This window comes from Triticum urartu, chromosome 5A (genome assembly GCF_056163025.1).
Source record: "Triticum urartu cultivar PI428250 chromosome 5A, HENAU_Tu73, whole genome shotgun sequence".
Taxonomy (NCBI): Eukaryota; Viridiplantae; Streptophyta; class Magnoliopsida; order Poales; family Poaceae; genus Triticum; species Triticum urartu.
Window position 1 is genome coordinate 78,976,539 of NC_141877.1, and position 13,019 is coordinate 78,989,557.

The 13,019-nt window shown below is 45.6% G+C and overlaps 1 long non-coding RNA gene across 2 annotated transcripts; it reads left to right on the top strand.

Annotated features, from left to right (window-relative positions):
* Nucleotides 1-311: 311 nt before the first annotated feature.
* Nucleotides 312-3,073, top strand: LOC125555676 (uncharacterized). Of its 2 annotated transcripts, XR_007304808.2 has the most exons (4): nt 312-574; nt 1,328-1,458; nt 1,925-2,070; nt 2,671-3,073. It is a non-coding gene; the product is annotated as an uncharacterized LOC125555676 (long non-coding RNA). The 2 variants fall into 2 exon arrangements; XR_015604018.1 differs by having other exon boundaries at nt 1,925-3,073.
* Nucleotides 3,074-13,019: the final 9,946 nt, after the last annotated feature.

The window sequence follows — 13,019 nt, forward strand, 5'->3', positions numbered from 1 at the left end:
TTATGGTTTCTCCCTTTATATTCACTACCACCATCATAACTACTAGGAAAATGCTTATACATAGAAGTTTACCAGTAGCGTTTGTTTGGGCCCCCATGCTACTGGTAATTACCAGTAGCACTGGGTACAAAGCACGCTACTGGTATGGCTTATCAGTAGCGTTGGTTTCTTTTGAGCATGCTATTAATAAATATCCTCGATCGTGCCCGGCGGACAAGTGATAGTAGTAGCGAGGGTTTGCTGGGCCGCGCTAGCACTAGAAACATAGTCGTAGCGCGGGTCACGTAATGCGCTACAACTAGCCCAGCCCATCGAGACAACCAACCCAGCCCAGCGAACAGCCTCCATCGTTCCCTTATTTTCTCCTCTGCCTCCCGCGAACCCTCGCTGCCTCCACCAACGCCGGGCAATTCCGGCTACTTCCGGCGGCCCTCACCAGAGTGCAGCACACCCACGAGCTCTCCTCGCGATGGTTCTTCCTTCCCTCTGGCAAAATCCGCTCCTCGCGGCAGCAAGCGCTCGCGCACGACCCCTCCCTGCGGCTAGGGTTTCGGCTGCGTCCAACTCCGGCGTGGTGAGATCTCCTCTTCCCTCGATTCATGCCCTCTCCTCTCCCCTTCTTCCTTCTCTCCCCGCCCTTTTTTTCCTTCTGTTCCACTACTTCCCTTCCTCCGTGCAATAATGCTCGCAACCTGTTTGTGTTTATGCCTAGCAGCCTTTTTTCCTTCTGTTCCACTACGTTCCTTCCTCCGTGCACAACCTGTTTGTGCTTATGCTCGGCGGCCTAAATCTTTCTCGTAAGTGGTATGCAAAGGTGAAAGATTGAATGGTTATGAAGTTGTGATAAAATGATTTAAATACCAAGAGTTTTAAAACAGAGGAAAGGTGGAAAGGGCCTGGTATGCTTTGTCAGAACAGAAATATACAATTAGACTTGTTGAGCACTATTACTCCAATCAATTAGACATGGTTGTCTTTTGTATCGGCTTCTGTCTTCATTACAGAGTTCAGCTCATTAGCAAATAATAACATTTAGTTGGACGCAGCTCGTGCAAGGACACTATATTTAGTTGAAGTTCCTTGATGTGCGAGATGCAAAGATTTTAGAACAGTTCGAAAGAATTACTGCTGTAAAAAAATCAGGCAGCTCTATTTGTCTTCGTTGGGAGGAGTAATTTCACTGCATTCATATACTGGAGAGTAAAATAATGAAAAGCTCCCTTGAGTGATGACTAATGAAAAGATTTTAGTACATAAAAAATGACAAAACTAGCTTCAGGACGAACAACAGGTTTGCTAACCATTTGATCTCTTTTGTGCATTGCAGGTTTGCTACTTAATTCTCAAAAAAATCATGCGTTTGCATCACCATCCTATGGAACCACGAAGCCGGATCCAATGATTTCAGAGAACATTTACTATGTTTATGGATCACTACATGTGATCTGCTAGAACAAGGTGAGATCCTTTTTCAGTAACCATTTCATTTGAAGACACATCATGCTTTTCCAAATATAACTGAACATCTAAAGCAGCTGACTCCAGGGTCTGCTAAGGTTCTATTTTAATCATATGATGAGCAAGGGGTCCGCAACATAGTCACATAATTACAAATCTGAAGCACCGTTTAGTTTGTTGGCTAGCAGATGAATCAGAACTGGGTACTTTTATCTGTTGCGAATAATTTAAATATATTTTTAGTGATCTTGTGTGCATTTATAAAAAATCTTAAGGTGGTCATGATTAGGCTGACCAGTAGGCTTTTCTTATGTGTGAACAGAAGAAGGAAGATGGTACCTATAGAACCAAAGTAATCAATTCTTTATGTACATTTATAGAAATAAAACAAAATAGATATAAGACGTTTTTGCACTTATCAAATCTATATGCATTCTTATATAACTATTCTCTACACTTTTCATAGCTACCGAAGCACCAGAACTGCTCTCTTTGATGGCATTGAAGAAGGTGGAATACGAGCACCAGCTTATTCTTCACATGAGATAGATGAACATGAGAATGAGCGAGCTATGGATTGATTGTAGAGATCGAGTCAGCATTCTCAAGAGGGTTAGTGCCACATAATGATTGAATATCCGAATGCTCCATCTTTGTTTTATGTAAAGAGTTGGTGTTTTCACATATTGATTGTGCTTGTTTATATTCTAAAAAAATGATTGTGCATGTTTATCTTTTAACTGTATCGCTTAGCTAAGATCATAAGAAGATATTTGTAGTTGTACGCTTTCTAAAAATGATATCTTTTCCTCGCAAAACGAAGAGATGATCAACTTTAGGAATTGCAACTTTATCCATGGTAACCATGTGCATTCCTGGACCATTTAGTTTGAATAGCCAGTGAGGAATTAAGCATATATTTTTGGCATGAGCCCCTTTAAATTGCTAGATGAGAAGGAATCTTGACTTAATGAGCGTGAATTGCAATATATTATTTGGTTGAACTGATGCAATTTGCTGATGCCTTCTTGCTTGCTTGCTTGCGAATGACCTGGGAATTATTTCTACTAGGTGCACAGCCTTTGCTTGTCAATTTGCCTCAAAAGCTTGTATTCAGAATCTATAACAAGATTTCGTACTGCCTTGGAATTCCTTATCTCCTTTTACTTGTGGTCATGCCTAGCACTATCTTGGTTCATTGTTTAATTCCAGGATTTGTGAGTTCCTAGTAGGGAACACATGGACACGAAGCTGCGGCGAGGACGACGATGATATCAACATGGGGCTGCGGCGGCAACGATGATGACGACGAGATCGACATCGTCATGGGGCTGCGGCGGCGACGACGATGACGACGGCATCCTCACGGTGCTGCAGCGGCGGCGATGATGACGACATCAACACCATCAAACACGGGCTTGTGGAGGCGCCGGCGACAATGACCTATAGGCGTGGTGTATATTGTATGTATGTATGTATATATATATATACATATATATATATATATATGTATTAATTGTCTATAGTAGATGTGTATGATTGACTGTATGCATAAAATGTGCGTATTATAAAATGCATGTATGTGAGTACTATGAAATGTATGTCTACACTGGAATAGGTAGATTTTTATATTTTTTTTAAATCTTAATTAGTTACTAGTAGCGTGGGTGTATCATAGAAGCGCTACTACTATCATCCTTTACCAGTAGCGGTTGTTTCAAAACAAGCGCTACTGCTATCATCATTTACCAGTAGTGTGGGGTAAAAAACGCGCTACTGCTAAAAAATAGTTGTAGCACCGTAGCAGTAGCGCGGGTACCCGCGCTACTGGTATGCAAAAAACCCACGCTACTGGTAGTGTTTTTCTTAGTAGTGGTAGGTGCTTCACTACTTCATGTCGTGCTAGCACTGCTCCTCAAGACCTTAACCCATCAAGCGAAACAACATGCCACTCATAATTCCAAAGCTTATGTGTTGAAAGATGAATCTAATATGATGCTCATATTACTAAAACTGAGAACGTTTAATTGGTCACCTAATGTTCCTATATTCGTTTCGAAAAGCATGTGCGCCACCCACTGGTTCAGCTAGTTCAACTTTCCTGATTTTACTCTTGATGCTTAGGGTTTTCCCCTTTTATCTACTCTACTATGATCTGCGTAGGTGCTTTCTGTCGTACTGGCATTACTCCACCCTTCAAGCTAAACAACACAACACTCAAAATTCCAAAGCTTACTTGTTCAAATATGATTGTGATATGATACTGATATTAGTTAACAGACACATTTAGTTGGTTAGCTAAAGGTCCCACTTGATTTTCCAAATGCATGCCGCGACATATAGAGAGACATCAGAATTGCATTTCTTTGTCACTTGTTGACTGTACTTTCTTGTCCATACCAAATCTTAGTTGTTATTTCAAAGCAAAAATCGATTGCTAACTACCCTTTGCACGGTTTGCAGCTTCAGATCTGCCATCCCACTGCCACGGTCAACACTATACTCATCATGCTTACGGTTTCCCCATTTTATGATGACCACGATCAGCACTGCTCCACCCATCGAGCTAAACAAGCTTAGTTTTACAAATTCAAATCTGATATTATGCTGATATTAGTAAAACTGAGAGATGTTTAATTGGTCAGCTAAATGTTCCTACTTTAGTTTCGAAATGCATGTGAGCCACATATGGAGAGACCGGAAGGAATAGTATTTCTCTGTGCGCTCTGGTTCATCATGGGTGGCCAATCGACATTGTATAGAAAGACTTGTAATATCTTCAATCTGCTTGCTCTTTTGCTCTTCTTTAAGATGATCATCTTCTTTTGCGGTCGACTGGTCAGGTCGAGTTATTCTCCTTTAGTATATTTTGAATCTGTCAGGTCAGGTCGACTTGTTATTCTTTACTATATGTTGAAGCTCTCATCTGCGAAGTATCATCACTTCTGGAGCTCTCATATTTTGAGTAGTATGCCACATTATATTAATGCACACACTTACAACATGCATGGCACCTCTTAGAAGAATTGCAGAGATATCACAAAGGGGTTTACAAGGAGGAAGTATTGGATTAGAATCACTTTTGCATTACAAAGATAATCTCACTTGTTTTTATGTTTTCATGCATGTCAGGTATTGAACATTATCAAAATGAATATGAGAATGGGCGCACAAGAGGAATATTGCGGAACAATCCACTGGCTAACAAACTTGGCATGGTGGAGGATGGCCTATCTTATTCACCCATCAAGGTGCATGCTCTAACTTGGCAAAGTTGTATTGGTCGCACATATTTTGCATCTAACCTCTTGCATTATTTCTACTTTGTTACACCATCTGCTTAGTTTAAGCATCATATATGAGTATATGCCAAACCTATCCATTTTCTGTACCTATTCCATGTGTCATCATACTATGTTTTTCCAGTCAAATGTTGTTCTTTCGTAATAGATGTCTAAAAGGAAGAGGGTGAGTGCAGATCCTCAAGGAGTACAAACTAGGTATTTGGAAAAGGTAGTGATACCTGTTAAATCAGATAGATCAGCAGCCACAGAAAACACAAGCCCAACTGTACCAGACTTTACCCCTACTCCAGTGGCCAAACCCCTATTAGAACTACTGAGAGCCCAGCGTCAGGTACTATCTATGATATCAATTCAAAATTTGAACTCCTAAATTTCTGCATGTGCCTTACCTTCTCTCTTGTATGAAAACTAATTTCAGATGAATCTCCTTGCTCAAAGGATCATAGGATCTCACGACAATACTGGGCTCTGCATTGCTCTTGTCAGTACCTCTTTCCCTTTGTCAGCATACTTACACTCATTGCTGTTTGATTATGTAGCATCACTGTAAATGTTCACTTCTTTATCCTCCCTTTTCTTGAAATTATAAGATCTATATTTACTCTTAGATAAATGTAGAATTAACACAATGGTTGAAGTTTTGGATTGCTCATGTAAGTACATGTTGTCATGTACTCCCTCCGTATCGAATTAATTGATGATTAATTGGATGTATTTAGAACTTAATAGTGCTAGATACATCCATTTGAGCGACAAGTAATAACGGACGGTGGTGGTATTACTGTACATGCATCGCGAGATAGTTGATTGTCTAGCATTACTCTGCATCTTATCTGCTCTGCCCTCCACTTTCTCCAAACTATCATATCTACATTTACTCTTACCAAAATGTTGAGTAAAGCCAATGCCACTGCACATGTTGATGTCTGCATTCCTCTTGTCAGTACCTTTTGCCTTGTAACGTTGTACTTAATTAATTGCTATTTGATTATGTATCATCAGTCTGCACCTGAGCTTCTTTAACCTCTATTTCTTCCAATATTATTTAATCTATATTTACTCTTTGCAAAATGTAGAATAAGGGCAACGCTTATAAAGAATTTTCTTTCGGGAATTTATTGAATCATCCTTCCATCAACATGGAGAAGGGCTTTATCTAGACCGTGTTAACATGTAATGTAAGTTCATCCTTCTCAAGCCTTCAAACTTTGTTCTAGTATAGATTTGGATATGCATCATTTCCTCCACTGTTGTTTACATCTGATTGGATGTTTGCAACAACTACCAGTTTTAAATTGTAGTTGTAAAAACATGTTCCTTATGCAGAACAGATCCATTTATTTGCATATATAATTGTGAAACATGTTACGTGTCTCCTTGTTTCTCTTTCAGAGTCGTATCTCTTATGCCAGGCAGAACTTTAGGAAAGATAGTGAGCCAAACCATCTTGAGGACAGCGAGATGACCCCAAGGTCCTCTCTTGATGAAGACAATGAGTTGAAGCTACTCACCAGCAGGTGTGAGACAACCTCTGTGCAGTCGCTGCCTCAATCAATCCGACTTCTTCAGTATCAACTTAAAGCAGAAATGCTTGCTTCAACTCAGCTCCGACTTGAAGTCAAAGATGTAATGAAGATGTTAGGGGACTGCCTTGCGCACTATGGTGCCATACAGCTAGGGATGAAGCATCTATCATTGACACAACTGAGGTCTCATCAGCTTGTTCGGCTGCTTGCGGGGCCCGACCTTGCCAGGTCTATTGCCTTCTGAAGTGCCCTCAGTTTTGTATATTCTTTTGTCGGTGCGTTTATATGCACTGGTGGCGACCTTTGATGCCCAGTGTATGTAATCCGCAGTCATGTTGCGCTTTATTATCACCGGTAGCGAACTTTGATTCCCAGTGGATGTAATATGATGTAATTTCTTTATTGTATAGCCTGGTTCTTTGGTGGGTATGCTATAATTTAGGTCGGAAGGTTCAGTGGATCTCAGTGTTGTCGGTCTTCAGGCCGGCCCGTTACTCAAATGGGCCAAAACGTGGGCCTATAATCATCTTGGGCCATTAGCAGGCCATGGGCTACATATTTATTGTAGTGACACTGGGCCTCCTATGGGCCATAGAAAAATGGGCCTTTTATGGGCCGTAGAAACAATGGGCCTTCTACAGGTCGTATCATCAATGGGCCTTATATGGGTCGTACCATCGATTGGCCAAACATGGGCCCAAAACAGACCGCATTATGGCCGTAAACGGGCTAGAGTTGGAGTCGTCCGTTCATGGGCCGACCATAACGGGTCGTCGTTAATATGCCGTATTTGATGGCGCTATGAAAACGGCCCAACGTATTAACGGGCCACAAATGGGCCGATTGTAACCACGGGCTGAATTTGGCCCACAAGCAGAAAATGGCAGTAACGGACCGTAAGTAACCGAATGCTGGAAATGAGCCCAAGAATAAATGGGCCCTGAGAAGGCCGAAAGATAATATGGGCTGTAAACAGCCCAATGGATGAATGGGCCGTTAATGGGTATAAAGTGATACACTGTTCATTACAGGCCAGTTTCACCATGGGCCGTTAATGGGCCAAGAGTTACAAAGGGCCTCATATGGGCTGAAAGACGTCATGGGCCATATATGGGCCGGAACTTAAAATGGGCTGGAATCTTATTGGATGGCCCAGATGACACTACCGGGCCTAATTCGGATAGGTCGTAATGGGCCCTGGGTTAGCGGGCTGTAAATGGGCTATATGCGAACAGGCCGTTAATAGGCTTTCTGTGGGCCGGCCCGCCACCTTTTGACCAAGTCAAATGGGCCGGCCTTTTCATGGGAATGGGCCTCTGTTCGGCCGTGCCACATGTCGACGTATCATAGGCGCCTTTGGTCCAATGAGTGGATGACATTTGTCCCAACGGTGAGCCAACACATGTTTCCTCCAGCAAATGATGATTTTACACGTGGAAAATCCCTATTGGTCGGGGTTGTTAGCGGGTTATCGGATCCAAAACCAGACCTGATAGCTTAACGGCGTTCTGTTATGGTGGATGCCACGTGTCGGTCACCCTTGACGAAAGCACTTCTGTGACACGTGATTTATCATCATGGAAGTGGACACTTCCGTGATGATAATTTTGGTAATGTCATGGAACACTTCTACGACGGCACAGGTATGACTATCTTGATTCTGTCATAAAATCGTCATGGATGTACATGCATGACAAAAAATGCGACCTACTGTGACAAACACGTATCATCATGGAAGTGTATTTTTTTGTAGTGATCGCATCTTCTGCAACTCCTTCTTTCCACGCATTGGTGACAAGGACAAGGTGCATGCCTATCCTGTGGATATGATGCTCATTTGTGAAGAGGCGCGTCATACTCAGATGCAACCACTTGATGTCTCACATATCATGTGGTGCGAGCTTCGGTTTGCGATGTTCAACCGCAAGGTACCCATCTATGGACCTTGCCTGTTTCTATTGATCTCGAAGACTTGGGAGAAGCTCTATCCCTATGATGAGTTTCTTGCCCCTGACTGGACTCGTCATGAGCCCATCAAGCTCCGTGTCAAGCCCCAGTGGGCCAACACTACTACCCGTGTTGAGGCGGCGGCTGCTTAGATGGATGTGGATGAGGATGAGATTGAGGAGGAGGACGCTGATGAGGACAGCTCTGCTGGCTATTCGCCTTCCACTTCTGAGCCTTCTTGGGCTAAGAAACTGAAGAACAAGATGAAGGCTCTATTCTGCATGCAGGACAAGGGGCAGTACCGGTCTCATGTTGCTCAGAAGGAGAGTCGCCGCCGTGACAAGAGGATCTTGAGGACGTTTGGCGAGGACATATCCAGTGGGTTCGAGAAGCACATCACTCCAGAGACCGAATGGATGGCGAAGCAGGGTTACAAGTCGACTGATTCTGAGGAGGAGCCCATCCCCACTGCTGAGACCGACGAGGAGTATGACGAGTGATCGTTTCAACTTGAGCCACCACTTGTGTCGTAGGTGTCCTCTCTGCCTTTTTGGTGTCTCGATGCCAAAGGGGGAGAGAGTGTAGGATTTGCGAGACGTGTGTCATGTTTCGTCTTGTCGCTTTGCTTTCGCTTCATTGAACCTCGTTTGCTTTGGTTTGGTTGTGCTTGTGAGACCCTTCTATCATATGGTGTAAGACATATGCACTCTTGCGTACCTTATTGAGCCTATGCTATCTTGTGTCCTTTACTTTGTGCTCATAGTTTGTATCTTGCTTAGTGTTGGGTTCATTATTGCAAGTTATGCCTTGTCTATAAAATATAGGGGGAGTGTTGATCCTAGCATGTGTGCCGTGCAGTCCAAAGCACTTCTCAAATATGCACACATCTAGGGGGAGCCCGTCTATATTTTATAGATGGTGGGATTGTCATTGTATCTCTTTATATCCCTTTGTGCAAATCTCGTATTGTCATCAATCCACCAAGAAGGGGGAGATTGTAAGAGCATGTTTATCCCTTAGTAGTTTTGGTGATTGATGACAATGCTTTTGCAGACTAATCGTGTGCAATGATCATTTCAGATATACCGTGTCAAAGCACAAGACGATTTGGTACCCCTTGGAGCTTATCGAAGACGGCGTTTCTCTAGTTTCTTTTCGGTGGACTTGAGTCGTAGGAAAGCCGTACTATTAAGAGGGGGTCCACGTTGGAAAGGTTTGGGTGGAATCAACACGTACACGTCTGCTCCTTTTTGCACCACCTTTCCTTTGGCTCTTTGGAGCATCCTCCGTCTCTCCGCATCTTTGCAAAATGAAGGACTCCTAGTGTTGTTGTTTTGGTGCACGCGGTAGTACTGCTCTTCGGAGCGGTAGTACCACGGGGCCTTGCGGTAGTACCAGCCATAGGCGCGGTAGTACCGCAGGTACTCACGTAAGTACCGCTCCTTGGGGGAGATAGTACCGTGGCGTCTGGCCAGGCTCAGCCACTCGAGCGGTTGTAGGGGCGGATGTAATTTTTTACATCTGCGCCCTACGCGGTAGTACCGCCCATGGGTGCGGTAGTACCGTGAGCCCTGGCCTGGCACAGCAACATGAGCGCAAGTAGGGGCGGATGTAATTTTTTACATCCGCGTCCTACGCGGTAGTACCGCTCCAGGCATGCGGCACTACCGTGCCAGATTTTTGCACAGATCCCAACTCAGCGGAAGTTGCCACTGATGTATTTTTATATGTCCGTGCCTTCCCAAATCTAGACCTCCCTGCCTTGCGGTAGTACCGCAAGGGGGAGCAGTAGTACCGCGCCAGCGGTTCTACCGCCCTCTGCTTCATCGCATTTGGGTTGTTTGGATTCTGCTGCATGGGCGGTAGTAACGCATTGACTTGCGGTAGTACCGTGTGCCCTAGCGGTAGTACCGCGCCTCCGGTGCCGTAGTACCGTGCTTTGCAGGCTGAGTTGGTGGATAACGGTTGGATTTGTTCTTCCACTATATAAGGGGAGTCTTCTTCTCCGAGTTGACTACCTGTTCTACCTCCAAGCTCCATTGTTGCTCTAAGCTCCATTTTCGCCCGATCTCTCTCCCTAGCCGATCAAACTTGTTGATCTCCTAGGGATTGGTTGAGAAGGCCTAGATCTACACATCCACCAAGAGATATTTGATTCCCCCCACTAATCCCTCGCGGATCTTGTTACTCTTGGGTGTTTGAGCACCCTAGACGGTTGAGGTCACCGCGGATCCATACTCCATTGTGGTGAAGCTTTGTGGTGTTGTTGGGAGCCTCCAATTAAGTTGTGGAGATTGCCCCAACCTTGTTTGTAAAGGTTCGGTTGCCGCCTTCAAGGGCACCAATAGTGGAATCATGGCATCTCGCATTGTGTGAGGGCGTGAGGAGAATATGGTGGCCCTAGTGGCTTCTTGGGGAGCATTGTGCCTCCACACCGTTCCGACGAAGACGTACTTCCTCTCAAAGGGAAGGAACTTCGGTAACACATCCTCGTCTTCATCGACTCCACACTTGGTTATCTCATCCCTTTACTCGTGCGAGCTTATCTTGTGTTACTTCCTTTGCTCACTTGTTTACTTATTGTTGTTGCATCATATAGGTTGCTCACCTAGTTGCATATCTAGACAACCTACTTTGATGCAAAGTTTAAATTGGTAAAGAAAAGATAAAAATTGTTAGTTGCCTATTCACCCCCCCCTCTAGTCAACTATATCGATCCTTTCAACCTTGATCTCCATTGAAGCATCATTGTCATCTCGCCAACTATTGCTTTTACGACTATCGCTACCGCTTAGTGATAAAGTAAAGCAATTACATAGCGATTGCATTTCATACAATAAAGTGACAACCATATGTGTTGGGGATATGACTACCAGGTATGACCCGCCCAGGAGGGGCCGGGTCAATCACAATGGCGGGTTACTTAAAAGGAAGGCCGAAGAGTATACAAGGTGACGGTTTATGATAAGGCTTGTAGTAGGCCCAAGCCCAGAGGCGGCTTAAGGCCCGTAAGTATAAACCGCCATGTATGAATAAGACTTGTAAAGTAAGGCATGTAAGAGTTGTAACCGAACCGGACACGTTGTATTAGCCGGCCGGGACTCTAGGCCGCAGGGCGTCAACCCGTGTATATAAGGGGACGATCTGGCGGCGGCTCAGGGCAAGAAACAATTGATCGAGAGCCAAGCTAGCGTATTTCGCTCCTTGGTCATCAAAACCTAGCAATACCACATCAACTGGACTAGGCTTTTCCTTCATCGCAAGGGGTTGAACCAGTATAAGCCTCTTGTGTCCTTTGTCCTGTTTAACCCCTTTAAGCTTCCTAGTTGCGATGGCTCCACGACTAAGTCCTTTCACTAGGACATCTGCCGTGACAATTCCACGATAGTTGGCGCCCACCGTGGGGCTAGCGCAGGGTGGATTTGAGTTCTTGAAGGGCAGCTTCGAAGGTCTCAAGGGATACGTTGTGGGCCGGATGACCAAGAGTCGTCGTGGCAAGCTCTACATCGATGATGCAGGCTGGGGCCCCGACGCCGGCTCAATTGAGTACGGGTACCGGGTCCCCTTCGGTGGAATCCACGTCTTCATCGGCCGGATCGACGAGTCGGGCCCTGAGCCGGACATCTGCACCGACCTCATCAAAATGGCTCAGCGTGCGAGACCCGCCCGGACTCAGCCCACCGTGAAGCATGCCTTCGTGGGTTGCATCCATGGAGGGGAGTTTTCTGAAGGATCTATGGATGGCGGTGAGACGGCCGTCTACTCTGACGGTGAGTCGTCCACAGGTGAGACAGATTCATTGTATCAACTACAAGATGGCGGGCTTGGGGGCTGTTCCGATGGCAGCAGTATTCCGGACCCCTTTGAGCCGCCGAACATAGCGGGGATCTTCATGAATGGTACGCAGCCCGCTCAAAACTCTACGGCTGCGGCAGCAATAACCACCGGGTCGGCAGTGGCCGGGTCAGGAGACCCCGCGCGCCCGCCTGCTCAGGTGCTGATGGATCTCATGGATAGGATGACGGCCATATTGACCGCCTTGGTCGAACCGGCGGATAAGGCTCAGCATGATGCGGAGGTGCCACGGTTACGCGGGGAGGTAGCACAAGCCAAGGAAAACTTGGCAGCGGAGGACGTCAGGATGGCTTTAGAGCGGGCGGCTTTGTATGCTCGGGCTCAGCAACTTCAGTCAGAAACCTTTCGGCTCATGATGGATCTGAACGCATCAAATGAGGTCATGAGGAGAAGGCACCAGAAGACTCAATCACGCATGCCTCTGACTTACGATTCTAGGAACCTCTTCCACACGCCCGGGGCAGGTCCCAGTAACCTGCCGGAGGCAAACCGGATTACAACACCCGGGGCTGGGGCGCCGGTTCAACCACGGGCTAGGGAACCCCCTCGTGTGAATACTGCTCCGCCTTGTTATGCACCAACACCACCGGGTCATTTTTCTAACCCTTTGGAGAATCTGATCGCTGCATCGGCACGCTTGAAGGCTCTCCCGATGGAAGGCGACTCTCCGACGGCGATCGAAACGCGAAGGGTCAGAGAACTTCTTCAGACGGCTCTGGTACAACAGCAAGCATACTATTATAGTCGAGACAGGATCCATTCGACCCCCCGCCCAAGACGGAGCCCGAGCTATAGCAGGCATATGGATTCAGCAGCCGTGTCAAGCAACGCCCAGCGTCGTAACCAGCCATGTAGGCATGACCTGGCGCATGATGGATCTCTTAACTTGGTTGACCAGGATAGGATCCGCCAAGAGGCTGAGCGGGCG